The following is a 15,803-nucleotide window of genomic DNA, read 5'->3' as shown; positions in this document are numbered from 1 at the left end:
ACAATTCGCGAGGAGATCAGTGAATCATGTGACATTGGTTTGGATGCTTATATTTTGTGAGTATCTTGAAACAAGGGAGGCACAAGTTTTTACCAAGGGAATTTCTAGGTTATTCATCCAATAAGAAAGGGGAAATATAGCAAATCAACCCCAAAGGTCTCAACCAACGTGCAAATCAACCTCTAACGTTTACAATGGTGCAAATTAGCCCCAAAGGTTTATCAATCGTGTAATTTAATCTAATCAAACAAAAACTTATTCAAATGCAATGATAAATTATTATTTTACCCTTAAGAATTATACACTAATTTAAAAATACATTATCAAATACTTAATACTTTTAAATCTGCCACCTTCCCCACCCCACCGAAATACCCATCAAACCACACCGTTCAAACACCCCCTTTGAATAAGCACCGCACTTCCACCATGTGAACACATCGGGGCACCGCTTGAAAATTTCAATACCACCAATCTGTCGTTCAAAAAACAAAAGTTACCACTGCTCTCACTCCCTAATCACACGAAACTGCCCCCATCCTAATTGATCTCCTAAAACATAAAGATCTCTTAAATGGGATGTTTCACTAGCATCCAATATAGCTTCTTTTAAGTTCACCACCTTAAAACAACGACATGGCTGAGTTAATGGTCCATTCTTGCTGCTGTTTTGGCCAACAGCCATTTCAAAACACAGAATTACAGGCCCAATACTAAGGCAAAACTATAGGAGAGACAAATTTTCTTGAGCTATTTCAGGGTCAAAATTTTTGAGGAGCTTTCTATCAAACTTACTAAAGGACAATGCCAACAATTAGTGAGCTGGATTAGGATTCAAAATGTTTGAAGATTCTCAACCACCACAGCACCAAAACTATATTAAGGTCAAAATTCAAATTGAAGAAATAGCTACCCATTTTCTACTACACGTTCAGTAACAAAGAACATCTAGAATATATGGTGATAAATTTTCTTAAACTGCTTAGTTCAATAGATCCAACAAGAACAAATAAGTAAAGCTTAAGGTACCCAGATAGTAAATTCTGAAGCTGGATCTGCAAATCAAAATGAGTGTCCCAAAAAAATTAAAATCCCAAATATATTCTCCATAAGTAAATTATGCCTTTAAAATTCCGAATAGTTAAAAAGAAAGAAACTGAAAAAAAAACACCTTAATAAATACTAATAATCTCTCAGATCAAACTACAAGTCAAGCTCAAGAAAACACCAGAAATTCAAATTTATATTTTCAAATTTTATACTGAATTTTAACTAAAGTTTAGCAACTTTATCAACCATCTTAGAAATAAATCTAGAACAAACAAGTCAATATCAAAACCCTAAGCAAATTAAAAATTTAATGTACAGCTAATGAATCAAAGACTGTTAACGTCCAGGAAATGAAACCCACCAACTGATGTAAAAATAAGAGGATTTAGAACAAACCCACTAAATTTACGCAAGAAAGTGACCCAACTAAAAATTCAAATCATATGAACGTTACAACCCGAATTTAGTTAAATTTGCATCTTCAAACCATTAGAAAAAGAAAAATGGAAGAACAAGAGAGGAGAGAAAACCTAAAAATGGAAGATTCTGGAGGAAGAGAAGAAGAGACGAGAAAGAAGGTAAAGTGGAAAGGGAGACGTTGGAGAAGTTGGCCCTCTAGTGTGGGGGCTCCAAGCCTCCAACTCTCTCTGGTCTTTCTCTGAGTTGCCCAATTTGCTGTTTATGTGAACTTCAGTTTAAAGTGATTATGCTTATTAATACTCCACTTTTCATTTAACGACTCTCAATTAAGAGTAATATTCTACTTCTAAGTTCTATCTATATTTGTAATAAACCTTTCAGCTAATATTGCTAGCCGCGGTCTCAAAATGAGACCAATAACTCAATCAGTCTAATTACACTAGTTTTGTCCAATATATGATCATTAATTAATCTATTTACGATTATAATTGATACTCTTAAGGTTAAAATTGATTTCTTTTATAAGTTATAATTGATAATTTATTTGATCATTTTATATATAATTGATCACCTTAAGATGCGAATTAATCATTTTAACGTCAAAATTGAAGACTTTAGAAAGATTGATTCATTTAAAGTTATAAACTTATAAGTAGAAATTGTTTACTTTAATGTCAAAATTGATTACTTTTAGAACATAACTAGTATAAAAAACTCGTGCAATGCACGATTTTTTAATATAAATTAATATAAAAAATATTAGTTTTAATTAATGATCCAATTACATTATCTTTATCTTATTCAAATATTTCTATTCATATTCAAAAAAAACTTTAGATAAATGGTAACAATTTTTTGCATTAAACAATTGGCATTTTCAAACATTGATATCCAATCAAAAAATTCCTTAAATAATAATTACTATATTGAAGCAATGATATCCAATCAAATAATTCCAATCACAGCATGGGTCTTAGAAAAGAGACATGTGTCATTTTACATTTTTTTTAATACTAGATACATTCCCGTGTAAAAATGAATATAATAAATATTTACTTATATGAATATATAGATATTAATTTATAAAATTAATTCCTTTACAACATAAAACATAATCGTTAAATCTTTGTATTCTTTATAATAATATAATTGACAAAGCGAAGAAATAATTTATTATTCAATTATATTAAAACATATATGTGAAAAAATAGACAAAAAAATTATCATCAATCAATAAAAATATATCAAATTGATTAATAAGCTATATTATATTAGTGAAATCACCCAAGTAAGTCAAGAAATGTTTGTCGATAGTTTTTATTAGATTTTAGTTCCTACAATTTTTACATGCAATAGATTACTTTGTTTATTATAAAAAAATATTCTTTTTCTATGATCCCATCATCGAAAGATTTTAGATTTTCCATCAATATATCATATATGTTAATCTAATTTGTAGACTTTTATCATATATGATTTAAAAGAATAATAAAATATATAAACTAAATATAAAATATAATATAAATTTTGAGCTTAAAATTTATGTATATGAAAATTGTATATATGAAAATAGAAAATTAAATTATTTTATTTTTGTCCTTTTATGGTTGGGTTACTTCTTAATGAAGCAAACTTTACTTTTATTTAAGATTTAGGATAAAAAAATTATAGGTTTATATAAACATATATATTTATTGTCAATCAAAAAATATTATATTTTTTTAATGAGTTAATTATTTCCTTAAATATTAAATCAATCATCAACAATTTCCATGTCAACAATAGAAAAAAGGCGGGAAAATTTTTAATGAGACATGACACGTGTCCCAAGTCGTTTATTCATTAGTATATTTTATTGATTAAAAAGATTTTTGATTTCTTTTAAAAGTTATCATTGGTCATTTGATTGATCAGTTTATATATAACTAGTATAGAAACTAGTGCAATACATGAAGTGGTTAGTATAAAAAAATATACAAATATAAATTTAAGGAAAATTTGGGTAATCTTTTAACAAGGTTATCATAATAATCTTTGTCATTCTCAAAATAATTTTTGATTATCATGTATTATTTTTTTCTTAATCAAATATTTTAGAAATTCAAATTTAAATGAAGACACTTTATTAATTAGCAAAAATTGTAACATAAAAAAGAAAATAAATATTCTAAGAATATCTAATTGGAAATCTTATATAGCTTTTAAATTCAAATATAATATTCTAAGAAAATTTACAAGAACATATCTAATTGTGATATATTACTCATATATTAAGGAATAGATTAATGTTAACTTTGGTAAGAATTAATCCATATGACAAATAAATATGGGATGTGGAATTTTACAATCTTTTTATCAGACTGTATGATTGATCACTCTGAATTGATCACTTTCAAGTTTATAATAAAGAGACAACAACCATAAACTTTTAATCATTTTCAAGAGCATTCATTGAATCAATAGGCGAAATCAACACTTCCTCCTCCTTCACTTCCTGAGTAAGCAAACACTAATCCTACAGCTTTATTTCCAGGTCATTTATGAACAAAAGTGGTTTTCCTACACCAAATTAATTCCTATACATATCAAATCTTGGTGAATGTTCCATTGCAACGCTATTATAGTCATGGTAATTTTCATGATGATAACAATACAGAAATTTCAACCAATCTTTAACAAACTCGCGTACAACTTCATTAGTCAGATTTACGACATGTTAAATTTGATCAGTTTAATGTCAAAATTGATCACATATAAGTTAAAATTGAAATTTTTTATTTTAATTGATCAATTTAAGATACATTAAGTTGAAATAGATACATTTAAAGTCAAAATTAAAATCTTATAAGGTTTACATTCATTTTTTTTAGGTTTGTTTGGCCTTTTCTTTCTCCTTTTTGTTAGGTAATTTTTAATTATTATATAAAAGATATTATGATTATTTTGGAATTCATTTTATAATTATTTGAAATATGAAATTTGAAATTATATTTATTTTACTTAATATGAGATGAACTAAGTCTTAAAAAAACATTTAGTAAAACCCATTGAATATGGTGTTTGAATTAAAGTAAACTTTGAAAGATGTTTTTTTTTTTTTCATTTTTTGTAGTGATGCCCTAATATATTACAAGTATTTATATATAATGTATTTGAGAATTTCACAAGCAAGTATGTTTTATCCCATACGAAAATAAATTATGAATCATGTTTTACCAAAATATTTTTACCTTGTACGGGAAAATATTTACAATTATGATTTATGAAATTAAAAAATGTTTATATAAATTGGTGAAAGTATTGAATATCAGGTAAAGTGATATGAATAAAATATATATGTGTGAAGGTGATAGATACATCCGTCACAACAAAGGTTGTGTACGTAGTTAGGCATAATAAAGGTTATGTCTGATTTTAACACAATAACATTGTGTAAGAATCTCGTATGTCACCGAATGGTAGATCGCCTACCAAAAGAGTCATAGAATAAACTCAGTGTTAGTTTGATTCAGTCAAATACTATAATCTGCTATTAAGAAATCATATTGTGTTGAAGTTGCTTTGAGAAGCTATTGAACCATTGATTTGAATTAAAATTGCTTTCATGATTATGTTGAAAAATGTTAAAAACTCTTGTTTAGTCCAACGAGTCTAAGTGATTACAAATAAAATGCCTCAAAAATCTCAAACACAATAAAGTTTATAACTTATTTGACGGACACTAGTTATTTTACTTCGTCTTTTGCTGATACTTTGGCGCTTTTGTGTGTTTTTCAATGGTTTAATTTTTAGAGTAAACACTCATGCTACCTCGGAGAAGTGGTAGAAGAGGAGATAGGATACAACTTGAAATGGAGTAGGACACCTTTATGATTAATGCTTTTCATTCGAGAGGCTTTTATTTATTGAAGTTGTAATTTGAACTTTTGGGACATTATTCGATATGGTTGTAATTTCTTTATTTTGGACTGCTAAGACGTTAGTTATATCATATATCATGTGGTGCATTTGATTGGTTTAGTCCGAGTTTTTTTATTTGTACATTGATTTACTTAAGTAACCCCTATAATTAGGTTGGCAAAACTGAGTTTTCACTTGATTATTACTAAATTTAAATTAGTCTTTACCCATAATTTAAGGCTGTTACAATTAGTACTACAGTCAAGGTTTTTGAAGCATGTCTAAAATTTGAAACAATCAAAGAACTAATAAGATCTAGAAAAGGTTAAAGTCTTCAGTAAACTTGAGGAAATCAGGAAAAACAAATATCTATCAGGAATTATTGCTAAAATGAGGATTTAGGTGGTAAATTTAACTAAAATCATTAGAAATAAAGTTAAGTATAATTAGTAAGTAAACTAGAGGCCTTAGAAGATTCTAGTAAAATCATGATGGAAACATTGCTAAAGGATAAGTTGTTTAAGTGAAAGATTTTTACTAAAGGAGTAAAAAGGTTGAATCATGGTTTAAATATTGTGATTAAACATTAAGTTATCTTAGTAGTATAGAATTGATTAAGTTAGAAAAAGTTTAATTGGAGACTCAAGAGAATGTTATGCATATGCATACTCACAAGTATTAAGGCATGATTGTAATGATTGATTATTTATTACGGGTACTTATGACAATTTGGTTGCACTCTCTTTTATGGGTATGAGTTGTCGCCTTCCTTCCCTCCCTAGACACTGATCATAGTTTCCTATGAGCGAGATAGAATGTGTAAGATGTGAAGATGATGATTATGAATCTTTCCAAGTAATGTATAAGCATGTTGTAGAAAAAGAGATGAAATGCAAAACCAAAGAAGAAACCAACCGAAAGAGGTCTGGTAGCGGTCAAGGTGGAAACCACAAGGTCGGCTAAGGTTTGAGGGAAATTCTATGGGAAATCAATTCAACAAGAACACACATCCAAAAACCACAACCAAAACAACTATTAGAGAAGGAACCACAAACTCCAAATCATTACAAGAGATAGATTTGCAATAAATGTAACAAATGGCATGCAAAGGGGGTGATTTGTAATAGGAAAGTGATCTACCTAAACTACAATAATCCAAGTTATATTACAAGGAACTGCTGGGGAGGAAACAAGGGGAACTCTAGAAATACATAAACTGGACCATCGAGTTATCTAAAAGGAAACTCACAGCCTAAGATAGAATACCGAAGCAATGTTGGTGGCTAGTGAACATGGTGTACTCAAAATCGGAGGAAGAACACGAGGAACACCTAAGATTGGTGCTAACATGGCTAAGAGAAAGAAGCTTTTATGGAAAGTTAAGTAAGAGTGAGTTCTGGCTTGACAAAGTTGTTTTCTTAGGACATTAAATTTCAAGGGATGGCATTATTGCGAATCCTGAGAAGATAAGAACCATTATTGACTTGCCAACACCTAATAGTGTAAAAGAGGTAAGAAGTTTTATGGGATTAGTAGGATATTACAAAAGAAATGTTGAAGGGTTTTCAAAAATTTCCTTGTCGATCACAAGTTTAGTAAGGAAGAATGCAACGTTTTGTGTGGTCACAAGCGTAAAGATGCTTTCTTGGAGCTGAAAAGAAGTTGACTACTGCTCCAGTACTTGTATTGCTTGCGTACAGTGATGCGTCTTTGGAGGGTCTAGCTTGTGTGCTGATGCAAGAAGGAAAGTTAATTGTTTATGCTTTGGGAAAATTAAGACCAAATGAGAAGAACTACCTGGTGCACGTAGGACTACACACTGGTCCAAACCCGAATCGGACCGGACCTGCACTGGTTGGACAGGAAGACTGGATTTTAAAATTTTGAGGACCGAAGATCGGACCTATTACATCGGGTCCGGTTCCGGTGTAACCCTGAAAACTACCAGTCCGATCCAGGTTCAGACCGGTTGGATCGGCTATAGAATATTGATTTATATTTCATGGTATTTAATATAGCAAAATTCAATTATTGGACTCTACAATGTATATAAATCATTATAAATTTGTTGAAAAATACTAGGTTGCTTTTCTTCTAATAACATATGTCCTTACACACATATTACAATAATAATACTAAAGCATCTAACATAAATCCAATGCCAAAAGTCTTTAATAGCTATAATTAATCAAAAAGTCCAATACATTAATATCCTTCAATACATTCCTTCAAAACAATGTTAATCAAGCCAAATGTCAAAAAAACAACATTTGTGAGCTTCAAATCATGCTACCCACGTAAATCGCTTGGTCATACACGTCATCTTCACAAATATCTGTTCATAAATCCATAACACATAAGAAACTTAGAAATGAAAATGTAAATAAAACAAAAAATGAAATAAATATACATTTATAAAATAACCTTTTTCTAATTCCTTTAATTCACGCATATTCTCTTCCATATCAACACCTAATGCTCCCTTGGTTCGTAGCCAATCTTGTGAACAAACAAGAGCTTGTACCATCTTTCGTTAAGAAGAAAACTATTCATTAAAATAACCAATATACATAATAAACCAAAGTAAAGTATTAAGTGAATATTATATTACCTTAGGAGTTAGTGAACTCCTAAAAGGATCAAGAATTCGACCTCTGGCACTAAAGGCAAACTCTGAAGCAATGGTAGACAAAAAAATAGCTAATACATCACGAACCGTGTGTGAAAGAATTGGATTTCTTTGCCCATATTAACCCCACCATGCGAATGCATCCATACCTTTTTCTGTTGGCCCTAAGCGATCAGTCAAGTACCTATCTAACTCGCTCTTATCATATTCACTTGATCCCTCCAACCGTTCTGATCTCTCCCTTATGCTTTGCAAGTAATTACTTCCCAATACACCTTCATCTTCACTTAAATCAATTGGAATAAAAGAATCATCACTAGTTTGCATAGGTTCATAATCCTGAGGAGAGTATTTAGTTCTATATTCATCAAATAATTCATGAATGAACTTCTTCACATCAGCACAAAGTATTGATCCTTCTTCCGTACCATACGTATCAATAAGTGTCAACTCAACCAGCAACCATTTAGTATGAGGATCAAGAATGACAGCAACATAAATCAACATATTCGTTATCATTATGTTCCCCCAACATTTGTCATACTTCTTTTTCATTAAACATGCCATTGCTTTAAATTCTAGATCAATACTTTTCTCCCATCTTTTCAACATATCATAAACAACAACAACCTCAAAAAAAACCTTTACTACTTGTCATGTAAAGAGAACCAGATATTTGACGAGTTAAAAGGTAAAAACCTTTCAAAAATGCAACTAAACTTTTTGGTTTTGCCAATCATCATTATCTGGTGGCTTTTCAGATTCCTTACCTCTACTAGGTAGAGTTATCCCACCAAAAATTGGTTTAAATTTGATAGTTGTATCCAACGTATCATAAGTGGAGTTCCATTTAATGGGAACATCAAAACACAATGAAGATTGGCTCTGAATATTTTATTTAGGTACAAGATCTTTAAACCTATGAATTCTAGTAGTAGAGTTCTTAATATATTTCACAGCATTTCTTATCCTATCAATGCACACACCATGTTCTTTAATGCTATCCCATACAACAAGATTAATGATATGAGCAATGCATCTAATATGAACATACTTTCTATCTCCAATACAATTAGCCCTAATCCGTTGAACTAATTTTCTCAAGTAAACACATGCAACATCATTGGAACTAGCATTATCAATAGTGATAGTGAAAAGTTTGTCTTCAATTTCCCAAAATTCTAAACATGCCTCAACAACTTTACCAATTTCCTCACCTTTATGAGTTGATATTGGACAAAAATTAATAATCATTTTATACAACTTCCAATCATTATCAATAACATAAAGGGTGAGACACATGTAATTGATTCTTTGGATTGATGACCAAGTATTTATTGTCACACTAACTCTTTAACAAGTCTTTAAAAAATCTTTCAGCCTATCTCTTTCATTCTTGTACATTAAATAATAATCACAAGCAATAGTAGTACGAGATGGCATTTTAAATCTAGGGCTAGCAAGAGACATTAGTCGTCTAAATCCAGGTTTATTAACTTGTCTAAAAGGACACTCATCAATGATAATCATTTGAGCTACTGCATCCCTAACATCTTTCAAATTAATAGTACCATACTTTAATTTTCCCTCACAATCATCCCCAAACTTATCCCTATCCCCTTTTTAAAAAAATAATTCAGCTTGTTTTCCTTTCTCTTTAGTTGTATTTATAGGATTAGCAAGACATCAACCACTTGAAGCTTAACATTTTTTGAATATGTTACTATCACAAGCAAAAATCTTATCACAAAGTATTGTACTCACAACGCAACAAATCATTTTCAAAATAATTAATAAAGTGTATCCAATACTCACCTATTCTCTTAGTTTTTCTAACAACATATTGTCTCCCTTCTGTAAGCAGCTTATCAGGGGGTAACTTTTTGGATAGCTCCTCAAAATCCAAAACCATTGTATTTGTATTTGCATCTAATTGTTGTGTTTTATTGGTTTGATCGGTGGAGTGTGCAACAGCCAGTTGTCTTTTGGATTTGGAGCTCATTTGTACGTTAATTATATGAAAAATAAAATTAGATTTTAGTTATCATAAAGCCTTTAACACTATCTAAACAAAAAAATTTATTGTTTACACAATAATGGTCGAAAAAACTCATATATTGCAAGATGAACAATCCATTTTTGGCACTTAGTAGTCGGCTGTGCACTTTGTTTAGCCTCTTTGATCTCTACGATACAAGGCTATAACTAGCTAGTAAACAACAACATAAACTAAGATAAGACTGAGACAAAATTTGCGAATCATCAATACAGAGACAAAAATATTCAACCGAAAATATACTTAGACAATGGACATTAAATAATAAAAAAAGCAACTTATTCAAAGACCTAAAGGCTAAAGCATACGAGGTTAAATAATATAGAGAAAAAAAAACTAATATGTATAATAAAATTATTCTGACTTGAATAATATCACAGATTCTGCAGAAGTATTTTATATGCGCTGTTTCCCTGTCTCTTTTTTTTCTCCTCTTTTTATCGCAAAGGGTCGGGGTGGTCTAAGCACAATGCAAACACATACATAATACATGACAATATGAGATTTGAATCTAAAACCAAGCTTGGAGTTTGTATTGATTGTTGTATCATCACTCGTCAGAGATGGAAATAACTAGATATCATAATTTACAATTGATCTATGGACTAAAGACTGAAACATTTGAACAATTTTATTTTTTGATTCTTCTTGGAAAAAGATGATTATAATATAAGTGACCAAAAAATTGACTAAAAGTAGTATAAACGAAAAGCAATATTATTTACAGTTGGTCTATGGAGAGGAAGCAAACAAACAAAAAACATTGAAGAATGCAGCAGCTGCATATTGTAATTGTAGATTGTAATGTTTAAAAACTTTTAAAAACCCTGGAAATTAAGAGGATAATTATATGTCTGAAAGTTGGGAAAAACAACACATGTTATTCTGCCCTATCCGGTACTACCCTAAATTATGTAGGTTTAGAACGGACCAGACTGGAACCTGGATTTGAAAATTTTTAAGCACTAGAGACCGGACCTGATGCTTTCGGTCCAGGTTCACATCTAGACTGCCGGTCCGGTCTAATTTTGCGCAGCCTAGGTGCATGATTTGGAATTGGTTATCTCTATGGCACCACTTGTAAGATCTACACCAACCATAAGAGTTTGACTTATTTGTTCGCACATAAGGAGTTAAACATGAGGTAGAGAAGATGGTTAGAGTTGATGAAAGATTATGAGCTTATCTCAAAGCATCATCCGGGAAAAGAAAATCTTGTTGCAGATGCCCTAAGCTGAAAACCTATAGTGGTTGTCAAAGGGATGATTTCAGATATATATGAGCTTCATGAAGATATGAAGAAGCATAAATTAATTGTGGTGAAGAAAAGGTTGGATGTCGTTTTCTCAATGCTATGAGTACAACACTAAGCCTTTACGAGGAGATTTATGAGAAACAGCTAAAGGATAACTTTATGAAAGATCTGAAGACAAAGGTGGAAAGTGGTTCAATACAAGATTTTTATATTATGAGTGATGGATATATCATGCTCATGGGGAGACTATTTTCACCCAAAGATCTAAAATTGATAGAGAAAATCTTAAAATTTGTGGTGGATGAACATAAAGAAGGATGTGAAGAGCTTTATAGCTAAATGCGGTCTTAGTGTGTCAAAAAGTCAGGATCGATCATCAGCAAACCTCAAGAGAACTACAGCCACTTTCGGCGCCTAAGTGAACGGGGAATCAATTAGCATGTACTTTATTATTGGAATACCCTACTCAAGGAATGAGAAATAGTTGATCGATGCCTATATCAGAAAGGTGCTTAGACTATATGGGATACCCAAGATAATAGTTTCAGATAGGGACACAAAGTTTGTGGCTAGATTTTGGAGTGAGCTTTAAGAGCATTTGGGACATCCCTTAACTACAGCACATCATTTCACCCTGTGACAGATAGTCATACTGAAAGGACCATCTAAACTTTGGAGTATATGATACGGATGTGTGCCCATGATTTTCAGCATTCTTGGGATCGATAACTTACCTTTGGTGGAATTTTATTACAACAACAGCGTAAGAATGACTCCATATGAGTCCTTGTATTGTTAGAGGTGTAGAACACCATTTTGTTGGGTGGATGGCAAACCAGGAGTAATAATTGGGCTGAAATGATCCAGGAGCCTACAACTACCAAAGCAGACTAAGATTGGCTCCGTAAAATTGTTTTGGAAAAATTGAGCTTCCGTTTGATTAATACTTAATTCAAATTAGTCTTTGCCTTCATAATTTAAGGATGTTACAAGTGTGGACCAAATTCATTTAAGACTTTCTCATTTGAGTAAATTTGTAGTCAGTTTTTTAAATAATTCAATGTTAATCCTTCCATATTCACTATTATTTGATCTACGCAATTTGCTACGTCTCTTTTCTAGAAATAGCCTATGTATTCCTGCTTATTTCTATCCTCACATTTATTTTTCCGATTCTTCTTATTCATATGTATTTTCTAAATATATTATCATAATTTAACTATAACTCAACTAATAATAGTAACAGAAAGTGTGCATTTTTAGCGAAGTTAAGTACTTTAATGTGGGAACATGGAATTCATTTTCCCAACATAAGTACTTGATCGAATTAAATTTTTTAAGTTTGTATTATAATATTTCCTTCAATTTATGGGATTTAGACATTCCTTTTGTTTTATTGCACAATATATTATTGTTGAAAAAAAGTGGAAATTAAATTTGATTCTAAAATGAGAGTTGTCATTGCTAGAATATAGTACAAGTGCAAACTACCTCCAGTTAAAAATCCAATAGTAAGCTTCTCCATAGTGTTGGAAAACAATCGTATATCTAAAGATCTAGCATTCATCCACTTATATTGAAGCCTTGTTGTATGAAATGCTTGTTATTGCTTTATGGTTAGGTTTGAAAAACTATTGTACATCTACATATCCATCAAAGAATTTTCGTACGTGTTACATTACAAGTTTTAGCTTGTATTTATTTTGAACATTAAGGTTTGTTATCATTATAAAGCTCTAATAGTTTTGGTATATCGAGTTAATTTCTTGTAATTGACTTGTGTTGTTTTCATTGCAATCGTTATAAAAACTTATTTATCGGTGTCAGTAGTTGTGAAATTAAATTAGGTCCATTATATGGGATATTGGAATCCAACTTAAGGAAAACATGACGTTGACTTTGGGTGTGCTAATTGTTTCTTGTTCAATTTATAGTGAGATAAATTTTCTGTTAAAGTTACATATAGGCTAGGCTTACTAAATGTTTATTGTTTAAGATAAATTATAGTAAGATTTGTTTGTACTGAAATTGTAAACTAAATTAAAATGAGTATAGCACCAATTGTCTTGTAGAAAGTTTCTTGGTGGATACTGGAATCCTAATTAAGGTTATTGTTACATTTGAAGTTGTAATAAAATAAATATGACTCTAATGTTCTTTAAGTACAAGTTTTAGATTCCAATGGTTATTGTTTATTGTATCTTAATAAGTTGACTATATATTAGGTTTACTGGTGCTAAGTGTTTGTTGTTTAATTTGCAGTCAGTTTCGTTCTCTTGTGAATTGTGTACAAAATAAATGTTAGTATAGCATTGTTTTTTTTAAAGAGCTCTTTCTTCTGGAGTAGTAAAGAAAATAAAAGTTTGCACTACAATATTGATTTCATACTAATATTTATCCTCAATTGAATTTACTATTTCATTGAGTTAGATGTGTAGGTGTATTAAATGTTTTAATGTCTCACTGATATATATGAGTGGTGTTATCGTTTTTCCTATAAAATTAATTGATTACTTGAACAAGGTTGCATTCCTTGGATATGTATTACCTTCTTTTATAGACGGATGCCTTTACAAGTATTTAATTTTATTATGGAGCCTTTGCTAACCAATATGGTAATTTTTAAAGGATATACATTAAATATAACAATTGCCAATCTTTGCTTCTTGGTGTTGTTTTATAGAATGGCGAATTGGGCTTGACTACATCTACTTATCGAGTAAGATATGAGGTGGCAAATGAGATGACATTACATTCATAAAGCTAATTAAATCTAAATGAATAATTAATGAATTACTACTTAATGATATCTTGGAAGTTGAACTATTATCATTCATTTAATTTGTGGATTAAAAAATTTAAAAAAAAAAAAAAAAAAAAAAAAAAAAAAAACTACTCTTTTTTTTATTATCATTTATTTTAACTTTTCAAAAATATTTAGTAATACTTTATATCCAACAATGAATGTTTTACGATTTATGTTTGGACTTGCCTCATGTTTTTTAATATGAATAATCGGTCTCTTTAGATACCATCTTTGTGAGAGATGCCTCCTAGGTCTAGCCTATTAAAGTTTAATTCCTATTTACTGTATCCTTAATTCGTACTTACAACATCCTTACATTATTCTGAATGCCTACTTACATCATTTTTATTTCATACTTACATCATCTTTAATGCCTACTTACCATATCCTTGTCTACTTACAATATCCTTAATACCTACTTACAATATCCTTAAATGGCTACATACAATATCCTTAAATGGCTACTTACAATATCTTTAGTGCCTACTTACATCATCCTTAATGCCTACTTACAGTGCTGTTCTTGACATTTCATGGCCCTAGGTAAAATAGAATAATGGGTCCCCTTTAATAATATTTCCAAAAATTAAACATTTCATCACGAAAATACGAATAATAACATAAAATACATATTGTTCATAAAATATTACAAATTGTCCTTATAACAAGCACTAAAGCAAAATTCAATAGTTTTCCATCAATCTTCATCCACTCCATCAATTATAAAGCAATCTCCTCCTTGTATCATCACCTACAAAGACAAAAAAAAAAAATCACATAATGGTTCCTACGAACATTTGAGAAGAAAAATAAGTAATAATAGCAAAATACAAAATTAATTATAAAATCATTTATCACACTATAAATGACAACAAATAAAAGAAATTTGAAACTTAAAAAAAATAATAATCAAAAAATAAAAATGAAACGAATCTAACTAAAAATTACAGTTCGTAAAAAAATAAAATTAATAATTGAAAATAAAAAGACCAACAGTTCCTCATAATTCTTAAAATAAAGTGTAGTAGATGAAATGTAGATTTGTAAAATTAAATTATAAGAATTAAGAAGGAGCAAAACAAATTACTAAATAACTTGTTGAGTTGTTTTGTTCATTAATGGCCACAAATTATCTCTATATATTTGCAAATTAGAAGTAACCTCTTTTTTTTTTTTGTAATTTGGGATAGTAAATTGTTGATATTTTTTAGGGATATGTTTTCATTAAAATTCAATTGAAAAAAGGAATAGTGAAAGATAATAGATGAGATTGAGATAAAAAAAATCAAGGAAGGGAGAAGAAAAGCCATGGATAAGATAATTGGGACTTGGAACTTGGAAGATGCAATTCAACTACAGAGGAGGAAATTGCAGTGCATTAATTGTTTTTCTACCCAACTTTCCCAATCTCACACGTGAAAGAGGAAAGGGTTTTGCATCTTTTTTTTAAGGGTTTAATGAATTTGGGACCCTGCCCTAGGCATTTGCAAACCCTGCCTACACCTAAATTCGGGCCTACCTACTTACCGTATTTTTTATGCCTACTTACAATATTTCTAATGCCTACCGAGTTGTGTTCAATACTTACAATATCTTAAATGCTTAATTACGATATGCATAATGTCCACCATGTAACTTACTCTACATTTTTCTTTATAGGCTGGCTCAATTAGAGATGGTTTCTCAA

The sequence above is a fragment of the Amaranthus tricolor genome, chromosome 7, assembly GCF_026212465.1.
Source record: "Amaranthus tricolor cultivar Red isolate AtriRed21 chromosome 7, ASM2621246v1, whole genome shotgun sequence".
In the NCBI taxonomy this organism is placed as follows: domain Eukaryota; kingdom Viridiplantae; phylum Streptophyta; class Magnoliopsida; order Caryophyllales; family Amaranthaceae; genus Amaranthus; species Amaranthus tricolor.
This window is presented reverse-complemented; position numbering follows the sequence as displayed.